General features: G+C 40.8%; 1 protein-coding gene across 1 annotated transcript in view; it reads right to left on the bottom strand.

Annotated features, from left to right (window-relative positions):
• Nucleotides 1-18,891, bottom strand: part of LOC116243194 (uncharacterized) — a 62,411-nt gene that overhangs the window by 8,083 nt on the left and 35,437 nt on the right. The window contains exons 10-12 of the mRNA XM_090142958.1: nucleotides 13,389-13,574; nucleotides 8,487-13,295; nucleotides 357-507 (exon numbers count right to left, since the gene is read on the bottom strand). The gene's annotated coding sequence lies outside the window, so the exon portion shown is untranslated. The remainder of the gene's footprint in view (nucleotides 1-356; nucleotides 508-8,486; nucleotides 13,296-13,388; nucleotides 13,575-18,891) is intronic.

Below are 18,891 nucleotides of genomic sequence, written 5' to 3'. Positions count from 1 at the left end.
TTCCTTGCAATGATTCAATAAGAATAACTATGCGAGCCTATGTCTTTTTGTTTTGAAAGCAGTGCATCTATTTACTGCAAATAGAGTTGTGACTGAGAGGTATCACACCTTTCCACTTCATGCATTTTGTTACTGATAGCTCAGATCAGTGCTCATTCTCATATAGGTTTGCTTCACCTCTGGCTTAAAATCCATAAATGCCAATAAACATAAATAAAAACAATCCTCAGGCCCAGAACAATACAGTAAAATAGAGACAAGACACACAGAACTCCAGCTGTAAAAATCTCAGTTCCCATCCTTTATAGAAAAACAGAATGAAAAATAGAATCCTTAAGAGAGATCCCTGCCCATACCTTTCTTCTGAATTCAAGTCCTCCTTGCCCAGGTTCTTCTGCATATCACTGAAGACTGGCCATGAAATAATTGGTAGTTACAATTTTTGTTGGATGACTTTATGCTATTCCACAGAAAACTGACCATCTCAGCTCTACGGGAGTGATTTACCTGAAATCGATACCAGAAGAGTACTGAGTGTTGGAAGACCCAACACTCTGCCAAGCAGACCCAGAAGTGCAGCTCTTCTCCCAGCAGCCATCCTTTGCAGACTCTTCACAGAGAAACTCACTGGTTATGTAATCTGTCAATTAGATGTTTGCTTTTTTCCATAAATTTAATTAGGTTTTGATGGATTCATCAGTTTTCATCTAAATTATTTTTGGTGAATTCTAATTGGTTCCTGCTGTGGCTTGGCAGCCACATAACTGATCATATGCCTATTTAATCCACTCATGGGATATTTAACAAATTGTTAGCTATTTCACTGTGCACTGAAGTGTAGCTCCACCAATTCTTTTTTGCTGTCATGCTACTGCGGCTATTATGACAGTCCATTATGTGATTTATTTTATGAAATAAATTTGAAGTGTTACAAAAACAACAATATATCATGATCTTCACCCAAAATATAATAAGGCCAGGAGTCATCTCTAAGCTTGTGCATGTAAAACACTAATACCTTTCCTTCCAATCTGTGGACAGTAGTTTGCCTTTTCTGACATTAGTGTACTAAGTAAGACATATTGCAGAAATAGTTATGTGATAATTCATCTTATCCTTCTAAAATAAGTACTTAATTGGTTAAGAGAAAAAGTAATAGGCCTATTTATCAGATGTTTAGGCTTGTCTACCTGGGGAAATAGCCTAGAATAGTTATTGCATACTAACTCTTCATGAGGACACTCCTAATCCATAGTGAAATGTCTCTGCCTTAATTCACACCAGGCATGAAACCAGACTGGGCATTACTCTTCAAATTCACCCCCTAAACTTGTCCTGCAATAACTCCTCAAATTTCTAAAGAAAACAGTTTGAAGAGTTCAACAAAACAGCTGCAAATTTGTACAGTTCTTTCTTTATGCAGTAAAACGCTCACTCTCCTTGCCCTGATGCAGCCTGTTGGGTAGGACCAGAAGAGAAACCTAGGAATACAGAAAGACCTTTCAACCAGCAGCACCTGAAGTAGAGTTCCCTGTGCTCCCTCTCTTTTCCTCATTGCCCAACTCCTTTATGTTATGTGGTATCAACTCTTCTCTTTTCTAAATTATTCCTCTTCCCTGTTGGGTGGTGCACTCCTTGGGTGCTTGGTTTGCAGAGTAGTCTTGCAACACTTCATGCTTCCACTGGGGACGTGGCACAGAGTGTTCCTTCTCCTGGCACAGAGACGCTGAAGCAGTGAGGAGGATGGTTCCTGGCCAGACCTGCCAGTGCGAAATGTTTTTTTCCCCCCTCTCACTAAATTAAATATCAGGGTAATGATGCCTGTAAAGTGGTGTGAAGTTCTGAAAGAGAAAGTTGACAGATGTGCAAAATATGATCAATCACCCTCTCAGCAGAAATACTAAGTTTTCTCAGAACATGGTAATTTCAATGTGCCACAATTCACACAATATCAGACCTTAAAGAAAATCCATACCTGAGATATCAGAAAGTAAGACAAAGCAGAGTTGCTGGTATGCTATTCCAGCAAGCTACCTGCAGCATTATCAATCTTTGTTATAATTCACATGTTGTAGGAGAAATACAGCAGCTTCCACATAACTGCATTTCCCTAACAGTAGCTGAGCACTTGCTCTTGGCCACGTTAGGTGGATAAACAAGTGCAGTAAAGCACTTCCAAACCAAACCATTAGAAGTGACAGACCCTGGCGGATTAAGTCATGATGGTGAGGTCAGTGGGATGTGAAACTTGACTAATGATGTCGTGCCCTTGTCAGCTTGCATTGGCAAAACACATTAAGGTTACCGGCAAGCCCTATGGCTTAGTGAACAATACGAAAGGGAATTTCAACCTGAAATAGGTCAACAGGAGCAGAATACAAATGCCTGCACCCCAAACACCCTTGGTGAGCAGGAGCCTGGCCAGTGACCTTAGTGAGACCAGAATTTTGCCTTTTGGTTTTCACAGATACAACATACCATTAAATCCCTTAACACATTTTCTCTATATTGGTTTTCACTGTATATCATAAGGCTTTTCTAGATAGTAAATTGTGTAGCCAAGAACTGCATCTCATTAAGGATTTGTACGGGTCCCAGCTTAACAGGACCTTCACCCACCTAGGGCAATCCCACTCACACTGAGGACCAAGGAGTTATAAAAGATTGCTCAGCTACAGTGCAAGAATGATCATGCTGCAGGAATCAGCTAGAAAGAATCATTTGAAAATTCCTGCATGCAACCTTCTATGTAGTCAGATGGGTAGATCCACAGGGAGCCAGCAGCTGCTCCCTATAGAAAGTTCTACAAATGAACAGGAGCTTTCCAGGTGGGGACAACTCTGGCCAAGACAGAGCTGCTCTGACTGTGCACTGGGAACCTTTGAAAAGGGAAGAGGATACTAAGACAGGGCTGGACAACACACCAGGATTATCACCAAGCTGTGTCTCTTTGCCAGGCAGAGATCAGTGGTACATCTGGTTCCTCAGAAAATCAGCCTTGGAACTCTGGCTGCCTTGCAGAGAAGTTGATTGCATTTTATACCAGTTTGATGTGGTTTTGAATCAACACTCAGTGAATAGGCACTGAAGACAATTCATCTGATCAGCTTTTGTGACTGCTAGGCAGACATAGGCTTACCGAGTGAGCAAATCAAAAACACTCAGTAGTCAGAGGCACAAAGGAACGAGTGTTTTCACCTCCAAGAGGTAATCACAAGAGACCCTCCGGTCAAGCAGAACTGTGAATATACAATTGTTTAATTGCATCATGGTTAGTTGTTTAAATTTTACTTCAATATTTACATTAGATGTATTTGCTTAAAGAAAAGCTTGTTTTCTCCTTCCAGTGAAGTAAATAAAATTAGATGAGATTGACTAATTAAAAAAAAAATCAAATTGGAATCAAAGTCTTAGATATATTTATGCTACTAAAAGTGAAGAATCATTGTGAGATTCTTACAAGCGTCTAACAGGCCTGACGCCTTACTTTTGCTAATGTCAAAAAGGGTTTTACTGTCAAACTATCAAATGAATGGCAATCTGAAAGATAAGAAATAGAGTATTATTAGTGTCAGTACCAGAAAATGTTAATGTGGGTGATATTACAGTGAATGAAATCAGACAGGCAAGTACCAAAGAACAAGCAGGATTCAGAGAAGGAAAATCATACATTGAACAGAAATTTATGTCATTAAGGATCATAGAAGTGCTAAATTTCTCAAATAATAGTCATTCAAGAGACATTTCATGGAATGTAGTGACCTCAGAAGATAGATAGAATTGGATAGGAGTAATAATCCCCTAGAAGACAGGTGTTGTCAGCTGTACAATCAGAAGGAGAAAAGAAGAGTGTAACAAGTGAAAAGGATCATGTTTGTGTGCTATTGCCACAGCCTTTTGAGTGAGGGACACTGTGGAGTTCCTAGGACTAAACCGCTGAAATGTGAAGAGCTGTGTGTTGTCCCTGGCCTAACTCTCCTCCTGGTTTCTGTGAACACACAGATAAGCCTCCAGGGTCAGGAGTAATGGAGAAGACAACATGTTTCCACAGGAAGACCAACTTTGACAAAACTTGTATGACCACAGATAACCAAGAGCAAATAAGAAAATTTATGGGAATTCAGTTATGTTATGAAAGCAAACAAGAAGCAAAACCAAAAGCATAAACAGGTGAAGTTTCTGGCAATATTTTCACTTCAAGTAAAATAGGAGGCAACATAAGAAGTTTCTACCAACATCTGCAAAGATGAAGCAGTGCAGCTACACAGGATTACTGCCATCAGTAGGCAGAACAGAAGCGTGTGCAACCATAACTTGACCCTAAGACAGAAGCAAGAAACTCCTCTAGTTCAGTGCCCATTTTATCAAAAAGTTGAATGGACTAATAGTTACAAATACAGACCACAGGTTATCATACTGAACAGGAACTGGGCACATACAAAACCATAAGAACATAAGTTTGAACAGTAAACATCAGCCAAAAGCCAATCTAAAAATGTAAGGCAGGAAAAATATCTTTGGAAGAATCCATGGAGCAATGAACTGGCATAAGCACAAAGTAAGCTGTGAATCAGTCGTAAGCAGATTAATGGAAAGGCATGGATATATTTTCTTTAAAAGGAAATAATAACATTAGCAACTACTACAGTAATAATTGTAATTGTTTTTATTTGCCTTAAGAAGGAAAATGCTGGTGGGGTTTTTTTGCATTTTAAGTTGAAATCCACTTTCCATCCAGTAGCCAAACTCGCAAGGGAAAATGTAGCTGATTTTTCAGTGTATAATAACATGGTACAGAATGCGTAAAACATTGTTACAGAGGAAAGCAGGTGATGCTGTATAGTTGCTGTAATACATGTATATGCATGACCAAAAGAGTAATAAATTCAGTGTAAAACTATATTCAGTTGCAAGTCTGTAAGTGTGCATGATTGTGAAAACCAGTCAGAATCCTTTTATTTCCTGAAATTAAAAAAAAAAACAAAAAAAAAAGAAGGAGAAAGATGTCAAAATGAATGCCTTTAGCAAAGCTCTCTTGTTTCTGGGTTCAGGCCAGTAGAAAAGCGTTTGAAGAACGGTTTTCAGAAGCTGTAACAGCCTCATAATTAATCATTCCTTCAAACACATCAGGAGCAGGAAGCTATAGAGTTTGTAGTCCCATTAATTGATCAAAGCACAAAAGGATCTCTCAGAGAAGATAAAGCAGAGGAGGAAAATTAAATTATTTTTTGCAGCCTTGAAGGAGTTCAGGGAAAATTCTAGGCTAGAATCCTTCTTCATACATCAGAGGCAGTGTGTCAGAGGAGCTATCTCAGAGTGAGCTCATTAGAAAATTCTATAGCAGAAATTGTAAAAATTAAGGTAACAAATTGCCAGGCCCAGATGATTTGAAATCTGACCTATTAAAGGAAGCTGCTAAAGCATTTAGGGCTGCAACGGCACTACAGAAGTGGCAAATATGATGACAAGTTTTTAAAAGTTGAAAGGTGTTATCTGGATGGCTACCACCTAGGAGCTTTCACAGCTTTACTGGATAATTGGTAGAAACTAAATAAGTGAATGCTAGGGGAAAGCGTAATACCCCAGAGAAGTAACATTCAAAAAAAGGGAAGGCACACATTGAAAACCAGGCAGAGGTCTTTGAAGGAATCTGAGAAGAGACCCAGTAAAGAACCTGAGTGCAATGGAAAAAAAAAATGACAGTCTGTGCTGGAGCTGCTAATGGCCCATAGCCTTATCTCCAGAAGGAAATGCCTGAGGAAGAGAAAAAGACCTGGGAAGATGTAAGCAGTAAGTCCAGAGAATATTCTTGGGGCCACAATCACTCTGACTTCCAGAAATCCCTCAGGCAAACTTAACTTTAATGCTTTTAATAACCCACAATGGATTTGTCATCTGTGAACTTACCCAGTCCGCCTCTTGAACCCACAAAAACTTATACTGTCCAAGTTTTGTGTGGCAATGAATCCTGAAACTTAAACACACAGTGTTTTTTGTTCTGCATTTTCCAGTAGTGTCCTTCAACATCCCCTATTTCACACACAGAAGAGACAATGAACAAGCAACTCCCACCCCATTGGGCACATACCAATTCAAATTTAATCTCTTGGGATTTCTGAAAGGCATTTGACAATATATTTCACCAAAAGCTCTTTGAAATACTGTGCTGCAACAGAATAGAGGAGGAGCTCTTTCCATGAACAACAACAAAAAAGTTAAGATTTGGGAAGTGAAGAATAGGCATAAACAGCTAATTTTCTCAGTGCACTGGGGACACCAGTGGAATCTTACTGGATCTGTTCCATTCAGCTCAGTTCTGAATTACCCACAAAAAGAGGTGAATGAGGAGATGACAAAGTTTCCTGTTGATAAAAATTTAGACGCTGCAACAAAAAACAAATGAATAAAAACAACCTGAATGATAAAAATTAACAACCTGAATGATAAAGTATGGTTAAGAGGCAAATTGCATTCAAAGCAGATAAATGTAAATTAGCAAGCGTGAGGAAAAACAATCCTAATTTTACATATGCAGTGACAGTCTCCAAATTATCATTATAATTCAGGAATAAGATCTTGAAACTACAATGGATGATCTATGTAAAAGTGTCAGCTCAATACTCAGGAATAATAAAAACAAGCAAATTGAACATTAGAAATTATTAGGAAGGGAAAAGAGAAGAAGGGAGAGGATGTCATCCACTGTACAGATGTAAGGCACCCAAACCTTGAATACTATGGACAGTTCTGGCACACTAGTCTCTTCAGTGTATAGCAGGTCTGAAGAAAGGGTTCAGAGATGGAGGATCAGGCTGAAAAAGGTATCAAATGGCTTCTGCATCAGAAATGATTAAATAGATTAGGCTTTTTCAGTCTGAAGAGAGATGACTGACTGATACCACAAGAAAGGTCTATGAAACCAGGAGTGTACAGGAAACACAAATAGGGCTGTTGCATTCATCATGTTTTCTAACAGAAGAACGAGAAGTGTCAGACAAAGCTGATGGCAAATTCAGAGTAAAGAGTAAAAATAATACATAGCCATCTGTGAAACGTCCTTCCAGAGATTTTCACTGGTTTCCCAGGCTTCGCAAAGTGATTAAGCAAATTAGAGTAAGAAAGATACATCCAGCTCTATTTAATAAGATGACAGATTCTGCAAGCCAGGAATGACAGGTCACCAGAATCTGGGACATTATGCTGGGGAAGTGCTTTACAGCCACTCCAGCTTTGTACTCCTTGTCAGCTGTTATCAGATAGAGATAATGGAGTAAATGACTGTTTAGCCTAACCCTGTACAGACTTTCTCATGAGTTTAATCAGGCCACTCCAGCTTCTGAAATTGACAGCTAATAAAATACTTTCTTATTTTAGCAAAGTAAACTTATCTGGTATGGAGCTCACTACAGATGGTGAGCTTGGAACCCCACTAGACTATGAAAATGATAATCTATGAAAGAAATAAGTGAAGGCAAGCTACCAAAAAACTGACACAGGAGAAGTTCTTCAGCAAGAAGTCCAACTGCCAATAAGAGATCCGTGTGCCATCATAGCAGCTAGCAATAGCCAGTTGCGTTGGGTTGCCCGTGGCAAATCATATTCGTGCTAGACACATCACTTCTTATTTTCAAGTGCAACAAACACCAAGGTGGTGGTTTAAACCTTACAGAATCACAGAATGGCCAGGGTTGGAAGGGACCTCAAGGATCATGAATCTCCAACCCCCCTACTATAGGCAGGGCCACCAACCTCCCCATTTAATACTAGACCAGGCTGCTCAGGGCCCCATCCAATCTGGCCTTGAACACTTCCAGGGATGGAGCATCCGCAACCTCTCTGGCAGCCTGTTCCAGCACCTCACCACTCTCAAACCTTAGTTTGTCATTTTGCTGTAACTACAGATTGACAGATACAGAGGTCATAGTTTGAACTTCACTTTGCTTCCTCTGGGTTTGGGTAGCACTGCCTGATGATACTGATGTAACTGCATTCTGCTCCTTTTTTTGGAGCCCTAGCTGGATGAAACAAGCAAGGTGCATGTAAATGGGTACATCACATAACAGAAGTATGCAAATCCAAGGACAAGCCTGGGATTTTGTAGTGCTGAGAGACATTCAGTCACCAGTCTCTATCATATGTAACTGACAAAGGAAGCTTTCAGAGCAATTTGAAAAACTGAAAAATCATGGAAGTTTTTAGGTTCTTACTGTTAAATAGACAAAGCTATACTGAAATTTCGCAAAAAGCTCCATACTTTTTGTTACAGATACAGATAAAAATTGCATTTAAAAACAAAAATGAAGTAGTCTCCAGAAACATCACTACCATTTACTTCCCAAAGTCTTACCCCCTCCACCCCCCAAAAAAAAAAATCACAGGCTGCAAGTCATACCTAACTTCATTTTATATTTATTGCTTTCTCTACAGTGCTTGATGGAGCAGACTATCTGCTCTCCCTCCACAAAAATAAGACCAAACCACCATACCTCACTTCTCCAAGCAGCTCCAGTGATCCAAGCACTAACCTCACCAAGAAGACAGTACTTTTCAAGTTTATAGGGATAGTACCCCCAACAACTACAACCACATTCAGGTGCAATTATTAGTATTAAGTGCTCTGAGAATCAGAGCCTTAAGGACTTGATTTTAGCTGATTTTGTCTGAGGCCCAGCTGAAAATACTCAGCATGTTTATCCCATCAGTGGGAAATCACAGCCCACCTGCAGGGGTTTGAAAAGGAATGGAGACTTTTCTGAAGCTTCTTGGTAGACTTCAGTGAACATACCAAAGAGGAATTGAAAAATTCAAACAACAAATTGTTTAGAACTGGCAATGTGTGGAGTCATAGAAAAATCGTGTAAGAAATCTCCATGTGTCCTTCGTCAGATAATTGAAAAACATCCTGTAAATTGTTATGACTTGGTTTTGAGCTTGCTTTTTATGAATTGATGTTAAACTGTGACTCTTTGCTGGGCCGTTTGCAAATAGGAGGACTGTCACATTAAATCATTATAAAATATTGTCACATTTATATTCCTGTCTTAGTCCACATTTCTCTAGTGAGGCCAACAAAACAAGTTCCCCTTAATTGAAGTGACTCCTCAGAATGCTAATTAACTTTTCATTGAGTTTGGACATTTTCATATTTCTGATGTCCTTAATTTGCTGACAAATTCAAGGAGACAGCTGAGCTCCTCTGATGTCCTCCTGTTCAATGGAAGGAGGCATACGGAGAAATGTATTATTTTTTTAAATTATGGAGAATGTTCCACTTCTCTGGATGTTGACAGAAGGTGAGAGGATAAAATAGGAGTGAGAAAAGTTATCATATCTTTGTTGTTCGCGTTTTTGCTTACTGGTAGAATATTTTTATGAGAGCACAGGCTGTGCTAGAACTAGCAAAATGTGTAGTTTGTTCGTTCATGCTGTGGCATAAAGTTGGCCTTCCTTTCTTTACAAAACAGACCTCCCAATAAAAAGATGCAGAAAATGTGAAGGTTTTCTCAGTGCAGCATTTTGTTTTTACCATTTGACAGATTCTGTTTTCAGCAGAAACACAGCCATTAGGCCAAATGCTCTCCCTTACCTTTTATCCAGCCATGCATGCTCCTGCTGCACAAGACACATTACAGCAGCAGGACAGGGGCTGGGACCTTCACTTTGCACAGGTGCAAGCAATTATCCAAACTGGAAAGCAGATGAGAACTCATTTGACAGACTTTGCCGTCCACAAGATCTGCCAAACAGAGTGTTTTCTCCCATTTCAAATGTTGATTGGAAATAGGAATAGAACAGGAGTCTCAGTTTTGAGGGCAGAATTAAACACATCTGATTGGAACAAGAGTGGACACAGAATCGTTAGTTAAATTTCTAACCAAAAAGCTACGTTCAGACGGCTGAGCTCTTTTCCTCATCTTGTGTGTCCTTGCATTTTCCATTTTCAGTTGGAAATGGAAGCCATAAAATCCCAGACAGATGTTTTTTCACATCCCCGTAATTAAAATACAAGAGGATCATTGGGGAAAAGCCTCCAATTCCCAATTGAGAAGAGCTGCCCTGCCATTTAAGTACAAATCCAACAGAATTTTGCTACATGCCCAAACAAACCAAATGCCAAAACTTGTCTAAAGCCTTGAAACATAGACTGATATTACACATAGGTTTTCAGCTCGGCTATCATAAAGATCCTCAATTGCTGGGGGGGGAAAAATTGGCCTTATCTTCAGGCTTTGAGACATGGCAAGACTGTAAAGTGCTTTGCTCTCTTACTGAATAAACTCGTCATTTGCCTTAAAACAAATAGATAACTTCACATTTTACCAAGAAATAAGTGTGTTGGAACAAGGAATCCCAGTGGCAGACTGCTCTCAGGACAGTGTACTCCTGGTGTTGGCAGGCTCAGCTGTTAGCTGGCACAAACCATAACAAATGTTTTCCATGTACTATAGTTAATTAAACGTAGAGGGGCTCATTTTGGAGAGCAGAACTTGCTAAATCTGTGCCTTGAAAATACACTCATAACAATGACAGGGCTTTTTTTAGTCCTAGCTTCACAGTATTGTGAAGAGCAAGGTTGTATCACACTTCAATTGATTAAGTGCAGATTGCCCCGGTAGACAGATTTGATTATGCTGCAAGTATGAGCTTAGGGAGAGTAATTAGGAGTTTCATCCTCATTCTACATCTTCATTTCCACATTTAGATTACAAGAAGAGCCTTTCAGGTTTCTTAATTTATTTTTACAAGATATCACAGATCCACAGCTGTTGGCAGCGAGTGCAGAAGAAGGTGTATTTGTGAAGCATATTGAGCCCTTAATTATGAAGACATTTCTTGTTTTGGTGACCTCCATCCTTGTCAACTTATCTATAGCCACAGTCAGCAATAGCTGTGGGAGAAATGGAGCAAAGACAGCTAAACTGTTTAGGCAGCAGCATTAGTGCTGACTTTGATTGGTTTCTTCACCTGTTCAGTCTTCTATTTAAAACTGTCAGGTAGCTGGCAAAGCTTCCAGGAAAGTTTATGTTTGTCCAGTCATGATTTCCAGAAGAGAGTTTCTTTGCCCTTGACTTTGATCCTTCTGTTTTGGAACATAGGCACAAACTAGTGGCCAGCAGGGTGAGGGAGGTGATCCTGCCCTTCTACTCTGCCCTGTGAGACCTCACCTGCAGTACTGTGTCCAGATGTGGAGGCCTCAGTACAGGACATATGTGGACCTGTTGGAGCACATCCAGAGGAAGGCTACAAAAATGATCCCAGGGATGGAACAGCTCTTCTACATGGACAGGCTGGGAGAGCTGGGGCTGTGCAGCCTGGAGAAGAGAAGGCTGCAAGGTGGCCTGATAATGGCCTTTCAGTACCTCCAGGGGAGCTACAGGAAGGACAGACTCTTTAGCAGAGTCTGTGATAATAGAACAAGGGAAATGGCTTGAAGCTCAAAGAGGGCAGATTTATGTTAGATATAAGGAAAAAGTCTTTTACAGTGAGTGTGGTGAGGCATTGGAACAGGTTGCCCTGAGATGTGATTGATGCCCCAACCCTGGAGTCTTTCAAGGAGAGGTTGGATCAGGCCCTGGACGACCTGATCTAACTGTGCTGTCCTTGTTCATTGTAAGGGAGTTGAACAAGATGGCCTTCAGAGGTCCCTTCCAACTCTAAGGATTCTATGAGTTTATGAACCAGGTTTAGAATTCTACATTAACCTGATGTTAAGGAGAGATAAGAAAATACACTAAGTAGCCTCCAAAGTGGATAAGAAAAAATGCTGTATGCATAATTTGTGCAGAACTTTGGGTCATTTTTGTACTTCCTGGTCTTCTGGATTTTTAACATATACAGTCACAGCACAACCTGCTATGGCTGCTCAATGACTGCTCAAAATCAAGAGTTGTGTATTTGTTTCAGAAACATCTTTCCTGACACTGATTTCTTTATGGAAGGCATTGGTTGGGAATCACAAAACACGTTGGAATATTACTGAAAGCATTCTTGTTTAAAAAAAGTCATGTCAGCAATGTGCCATAGTTCTAATTACTGCAGAGAAATTAGCAAATAATTATATGCAAATAAATGAAGCTAATCAAAGCTATTAGCACATTCTGCTAGTCAATCATTTAAATTGCTTTAGGCTACGGTACGGCATCGGTATGGAAGAATTAGCTTAAAAGGAAAAAAGTACACAACCACTTTATTATGTGAGAGCCGAGCATTTGTATAAAAAAATTTCAAATGTGGTATTGAAAGAGCTAATCCATTCAGCATTAAATTGGATCAGCTCTGGTCACCCATGTTACCTATATTATGAGAGTACTTCTATATGGAATGGGTGCTGACAGTCCCATACATCCTGTTTTTCAGGTTCTTGTAGAATTGTGTCCATTCAGTTAAGAAAAATTTCTATGCTGGATTTTTGCTTCAGGCAGCATTTGTTACTGCTGCTTTCTGTTTTGAACATTGCTGCCCAAACATTTCTGGCATTTCAGCGAGTAAGATTTGGAGAAACAAGCCTTTGACAAAACATTCTGCTTCTGAGCTGCACTTTTTCTGCCCTGTAAAAATCTGCCCAGATTTTTCCAATTTCTAAACACCAGTAGGAAAGGGGAGTGGTTTGTTCTTATTGGGTGGGGACTTCCATTTTCTCAGCATGGCTGCCAAGCATTCTCTTTCCTCTGGTCCCATTCCAGCTGCCCTGATGACAGAGAGGGCACTGACCACTATGTGGCTCAGGACTGGGGCCACGACGCATAGCCAGAATGAATTGCTCTGCAGTGGGAGCTTCTCATGCACAGCAGAGAGGATTCAAGGGGCAAAGGAAAGAGAAGGAGAGGAATGAGGATGCCAAGAAGGCTGAAACTCACTGATACTGGAGGAAAGGATATTGGCTCAATTAGATTGGGGCTGAGGCCAGAGGGAAAACAGAGGCAGAGGAAGGAAGGATGTGATTCATGGCAAGGGAAAAGCAGCAAGGGGGAAGTTGGAGGCAGGAGGTGGGTGATGAGGACACAACCAGCTGCTGGATGTGCCCAGAGGTAGCAGCACAGGGAGGAGCTGGGCTGGGCAGGCAGGGTGCAGGGAGCGGTAGGACTGGGGCCAGCTTTAAGGAGCTGAGCAGATCTTGCCGGTTTGCTGTTGGACTCTTACTCCAGGGATGCTGGACTGTAATACATGGCAGTATCCTGGTGTGGTGAACAGAGTTGTCAGTCCTGCCAACATTCACTGCAAATATTTCCTTACTTGCTGTCCAGAACTTCACTCTTCCTGTTCTAGGTTCTTGTGACTGCAGTTAAAGGGAATGACTGCAAAAATCAAGAGCATGTACTTAGAAAGACAACAAAATGTTCGACTTGAAGGGTTTTTCATTACTATATTTCCCACACACACTGACATACTTAGGTCCACACTCCAAAGTTTCTCTTCTGTTTGTTTGTAGGAACTCTGAATTCCTTCTCTCAGGCCTCTCGTCATGAGTTCAGTGCTCAGTGAAGCAGCTCCTCCATGTTTTCAATGGCCACAATTTCAGGTATTGAGACACCAAAATGTGGAATATTGCTTCTCTGAATGCAAACAGTCCTCACCTGGGAAAAAAGCAAGACTTCATTTAATGTTTACAGATTATAAATGACAGAGGAGTCACCATTTTCACATTCTGCAGAATCCCCGTGTATAAATATCAGTGTTTCTAATATTGTAGATATGGGGCCCCAAAATTCTTCCTGATATCAAAGCACTTTCACCCTGTGACATTTTTATCTATTTTACCACATCATTCTATTCATGCAACTTTCGCTGTTGTTGGATTACAAGATTGATTATGTATGTCCACTCTTCTCACCATTCAGTGATATTTTATCTTCTTATTCATCACAATCTTTTGAAAAATCTTTTTCTCTATTTATCTTTACTTATGAGTTTGAAGACATCTGAACAATTGATTTTATGTATGTTTTCAGCAGAAATCACAAATTAAGAACAGACTGCCAAACGGAAGGAGAGTCAGGATATTTTGCGATTCGTGTGGTAAAATGACAGAGAATCTGGAAAATACATATTTAAGTATTGCATAGGACACAACCACAATGGTATGTTGGGTCCTGATTTTTTCTATAATTTCTTCTCTTAATCACAGTTAATTATTTATATAGAACTAAACACATTTATATAGAAGACTCACTAGTCACATTTACATGCTAAATAATTGCTGTGTGTAACTAGAAAAATACAGCAGTGATAGTAGAATAACTGCTCAGAGCATCTTCAAGTCCTTGAAAAGCAGAAATATTTATGGCAATTGTGAGATTAAGGTAATTACTGTAACAATACACCACTCCTATATATGTCAAAGGAATATGTGCCTTTTTATATCAAGCCAAATGGCTGCATAGGCCTTTAAAATTATTTTATGATGCTGCTATAGCTGAGTGACAACATCTCACAACAACTTCAATTTATGTGCCTATTAATGACCTGCTTTATTTAATATATACTTTTGACAGTATTGTGGGGCTTCTTTATTTGCTGATGCAGATTAGTGTCTGTGTGTTTTCTTTGGTAGAAAGGCTCTGTTCCATGCCATCATTTGTGCAGATGGCAACGTTAGCCACTGAGCATTTACTATATTGGGCACTAAAACTGAGATTTATGCCACATCTTTAGAGGTGGTAGTCAGCTGCAGTTGCTATTACAACAATTCAATTTTTGTATAATACACAGTAAACCTCCACTGAGAATACTTTTATACTCTTTTAATGCACTCCATATGCTGAAAGAAATAGTTTGAGATTAAGGAAGGTTTATGGTAGATGTGTGCTAAACTTCTTGTTTTCACACAGAAACCCCAGAGGCTGCGTTGCCATCACACCCCAGTCTGGGGCTGGTCTGCTCCAGTGCTTCTGCTCTTTCTCCTATACTGCCATCCTTTTTATGTTCTGCACACAAACATGGATCCACACCATCTTTCTTGTCCATAGATCCCCAGTTTCTGTCTTGTTTTTCTGTAACTTAATAACGTACTTGGCAACCAAAGAAAATTAAGATTCACTGTGAATTTTTGACTGGAGAGAAGCCAAACAAAATCATCGCTACAGAAGGAGTCAGAGTCTCAATGAAGGACCTTAGAGAACTGAAAGGCAGTTGATGTGTCTTTATACAGAGGAGGAAAAATACATTCCTATATTAGGCAAATATAGAGGGAAATGTGTATCAACCTTTTAAAGATAAGCAGTTTCCCATGCAGATGAGCATGTGCAATTTCAGGCCCAGACAGCAACATGGAGGTTTGGAAGGCAGGTTTTGCTTCCAAGAGAAGGGAATTGCCTGCTGATGGAGCAGTATGGCTAGGTGCAGCTTCAGGCTGGGTGATCACAAGGAGCAGGGCAGTGTAAAGACTTCTGAGCAAGGAGAGAACAGTATCGCTTTAAGGGCACTGCGGCATCCCAGGAACCTTTAAGCTTAGACACCAAGGATTCAGCAGAATAATAAATAAAAACTACAATATTCCCAATGTGATTACATGATTAAGGATTTCAAAAGCTGGGTACAGCTACCAGCAGCCCATCAGGCAAAGCTGGGAGAAAGGCTAACTCAAGGTACCTTCTTGAAGAAATAAGCTTGTTGATGTAAGGGAAGTAAGCATCTCATTGAGAAGGAAACAGCCAAAAAATTGATTAAGGCAGGAGGAAGATCCTTCAGAAAACTATTAAGCTCTTAGGACAGGCTAGAAAGTGAAGCAGAGAGAGGGTTTAGTTGAAAAGATGCTGAGTAGCATACTTGGAGAGTGCTCCAAGGAATGCTAGGTTTGAATGAAATCCCTTGGAGACAGTGAACCTCAGGGGAAAAGCCAGGATGTGCCTCCCGTGGAGAAACAGAGTGGAAATCGCAAAAGAACAAGAACAAACTATATTTCCACCAGAATTAACTTCTATGAAATTTGTCAAGTTAAATGCCATTTCCACCATATGTTAGTAATTTTTTTCTTTCCGAGCAGCTGGCATTTTCCTAGGATGGTCAGGTCGTGCCCCTATTGTATAACCACAATGAGCAGCATTAAAACATTTCCCAACCAAATAGAGTCTGAACACTATTTCTTAACTAGCTGCACATTATTTTGTCTGTCTCTGTTGTTTGGATGCAATTCAGAAGGCTGTGGGCTCCCTTTGTGAAATCAATCTCTCTTTAAATAATTGGGTTTTCTACTTTTCTTTACACTTACTTTTCTAGGAAAGGGATTGTGAATTAAAGCTTCACTATCAGTGATCTGCCGGAAATTTGAACTGCTTGAGAAGAAAGGGAAAAAAGTGGGTGCTACTATGGGACTACTGGGTTGGGAAGGCCAAGCAGGCTATATACAGATACATGGCCTTCTGGCTGCTGCAGTTCAAAACCAGTGATCTGACAGGCTGCCGTGGCTGCTCATCCACTTACACTATCACCAGTGAATGGGAAGAAAATGTAGGGTTTACTCCTGCAGCTGAGAGAAAATGATGAGTGGTAAATATGGATAGATAAGTAATATAGACCGAATGATGTGGATCAATTTTCAGTGCAGGTGGTATTGGACAACACACAGCCTGAATATGACCAACACAAGATAATATGTTTAGGAATAATTAAAGTTGGGAAAAAAAAAAAGGAAAGAAAGAAAGAAAGAAGAGGCTTGTACTATGCATTAATATTCCTTGGAAAAATAATTATCCCACAGGGGACACTGTGGGTAATGGACCGAACATGATCTCCCTGCTATATGCTGTCATCTGAAGTGTTACTGTGATTTTTGAATTGATAAATGCATATCTATAAACGAGTGTGTGCAAGCAATATAAGCTTCACTCCCTGTCCAAACCTGCTCAAAGGGTGAGGGCAGCTCTTCCCACGGCCCGGCTGAAGGTTCATGGCAGCTACAACACAGCAGTTTTCTGCATTTGAGAGGCTGGAGCATTTGTACAGAATGACAAATTTCATGAGCCCTCAAGCTTTCAATGACCTTTCTGTGTCCCGCAGAGCAGAATGGGTCTGAAGGATGTCCCAAACAGGGAAGCTGACAAATCTGAGGTAGTGCAAGGTCATCAGCACGAAAGTGGGTAGTCATCTGGCACAGGAATAACACTTCTGACACAAATCAGTCCTGGTTGTAGGCATATACAGTTACACTATTCCAAATCAATGTAAGTTGGTGAATAAAGCAGTCTGATGCTTTTATCTGACACAGGCAGACCCAGCCTGGCAATTCCTGTAGAAACGCCTCTACACAGAATCATAGAATCCTTAGTTAGAAGGGACCTTAAAATGTCATCTAGTCCAATTCTCTTGCAATGAACAGGGTCACGCACAGCTAAATCAGGTGGCCCAGGGCTTGATCCAGCCTCGTCTTGAAAGTCTCCAGGGACGGGGCTATTGCTTCTTCCTAACTCTGTCTGTTCATCTTGGTGCCATCCATCTGCCTAACGTGAGCCAAAGGCACATCCTGTGGTGAGATGCCTGCACCCAGGGACACTGGGAGACTAGGTAGGAAGTGACTGGAGGAGGATACAAAACCCAAAGGCTTTGGTACAGCTCTCACATAAGGCCTACTTTGGACTACTGCCAGACTTCCTCTGCTGAGCGGCCCAAGAGAAACATCAGGCAGTCCCCAGTGGAAGTCTTTGCTCAGGGTCTCCTATGTGCACCTTCAAGGTGTGCAAATGGAGTGGGTGGCAAACTCCCAAACCCATCTTCTGCTACTGAATGGATAACTGTCTGCGCAAGTACACTGCATGCATCTTTAAACCAATGCTCCCATGTTCTCTGGTTAAGAAAAAGGCAGATTTTGCCTCGAAGTTGTGCCCTCTAGAATTGCCACAATAACTGGGACTGTACAGCTCCTACTCAGGAGAGAGTTACTCTAGGTATTCTGCCTGCCCTAAGCTCTGCCAAAGAATTTCCCTCTCTTCTCCAAACAAACCCTGCCAAGAAATAGTCAGGCTTTAAGGAGCTGCCACCTTGTCTTACAAGCAGAGAATATCAATGGGCTTGTTCTCCTAAATCCTCCTCTAGATGCAGCCAGCAGTGATATGGGGTCTGCTGCCTCACACAGTTTGCTCATATTGGCTGGAATAGGGGCTGCTCTCCACCACCCCTTCAGGAGAGTTCCACCTCCCCCTCTCCCCTTCCCGCCCTGCTCCATCCTGACAGCAGACAGCACAGCAAGTGCCCATCTTCCTTTCAGACCACACAGGCAGCAATGTGGAGATGATGCATCTTTTCCTGGATCCATCCTTCCAGCGGAAGAGAGAAAATCCCTCTCCTTGGCCAAGCTTATCCGAGCCTGGTGTTTGGCTTCCCTGTACTCTAACATGATAACAAACATCTGGGTACAGCTCACTCCCAGACTGGGCTGTTCCTGTGGTCTCCCTGTCCCAGCTGACATTTCCTTCCTCTACCACTTTGCAGTGAATTCCTAAAGTCCTCTCTACACATTTTTTGGAATTAACAATGATTAACAAACACCTGTCTTCATGCGCTGCCTGGAACTATCTCTCAGCCCATTGTTTCCAGTACCAAATTTAGGGGAAAAAAATGAAACGGAAACATGACATATCAGAAGGTTGAGGTAAAACACAAAAATCCTGAGCACTAGGCAGAGTGGGGAATGTGTAACTGAAGGCAAGGCATGTTCTTGCTAAGGATCTAAAGATCGTTTGAACATGCAGACTGTCAGGAAGCACTAAGGGCATGATATTCAGGAAGAACTACTGGCATAATATTCAAGATTTTTTCTTCTCTGTAGAGAGGAGCCTTGATTTTCTAGACTGTGCATGTTAAAACCAGAGGATTTCCCATTTTATTTATTTTCTTTAAGATTGATTTGAAAGCTTACTTTGGTAGCACAGCTGAGAATACAGCATGTAATACTTAGGA

Source organism: Phasianus colchicus, chromosome 6 (genome assembly GCF_987193195.1).
Source record: "Phasianus colchicus chromosome 6, bPhaCol1.hap1.1, whole genome shotgun sequence".
Lineage (NCBI taxonomy): Eukaryota > Metazoa > Chordata > Aves > Galliformes > Phasianidae > Phasianus > Phasianus colchicus.
This window is presented reverse-complemented; position numbering and strand designations above follow the sequence as displayed.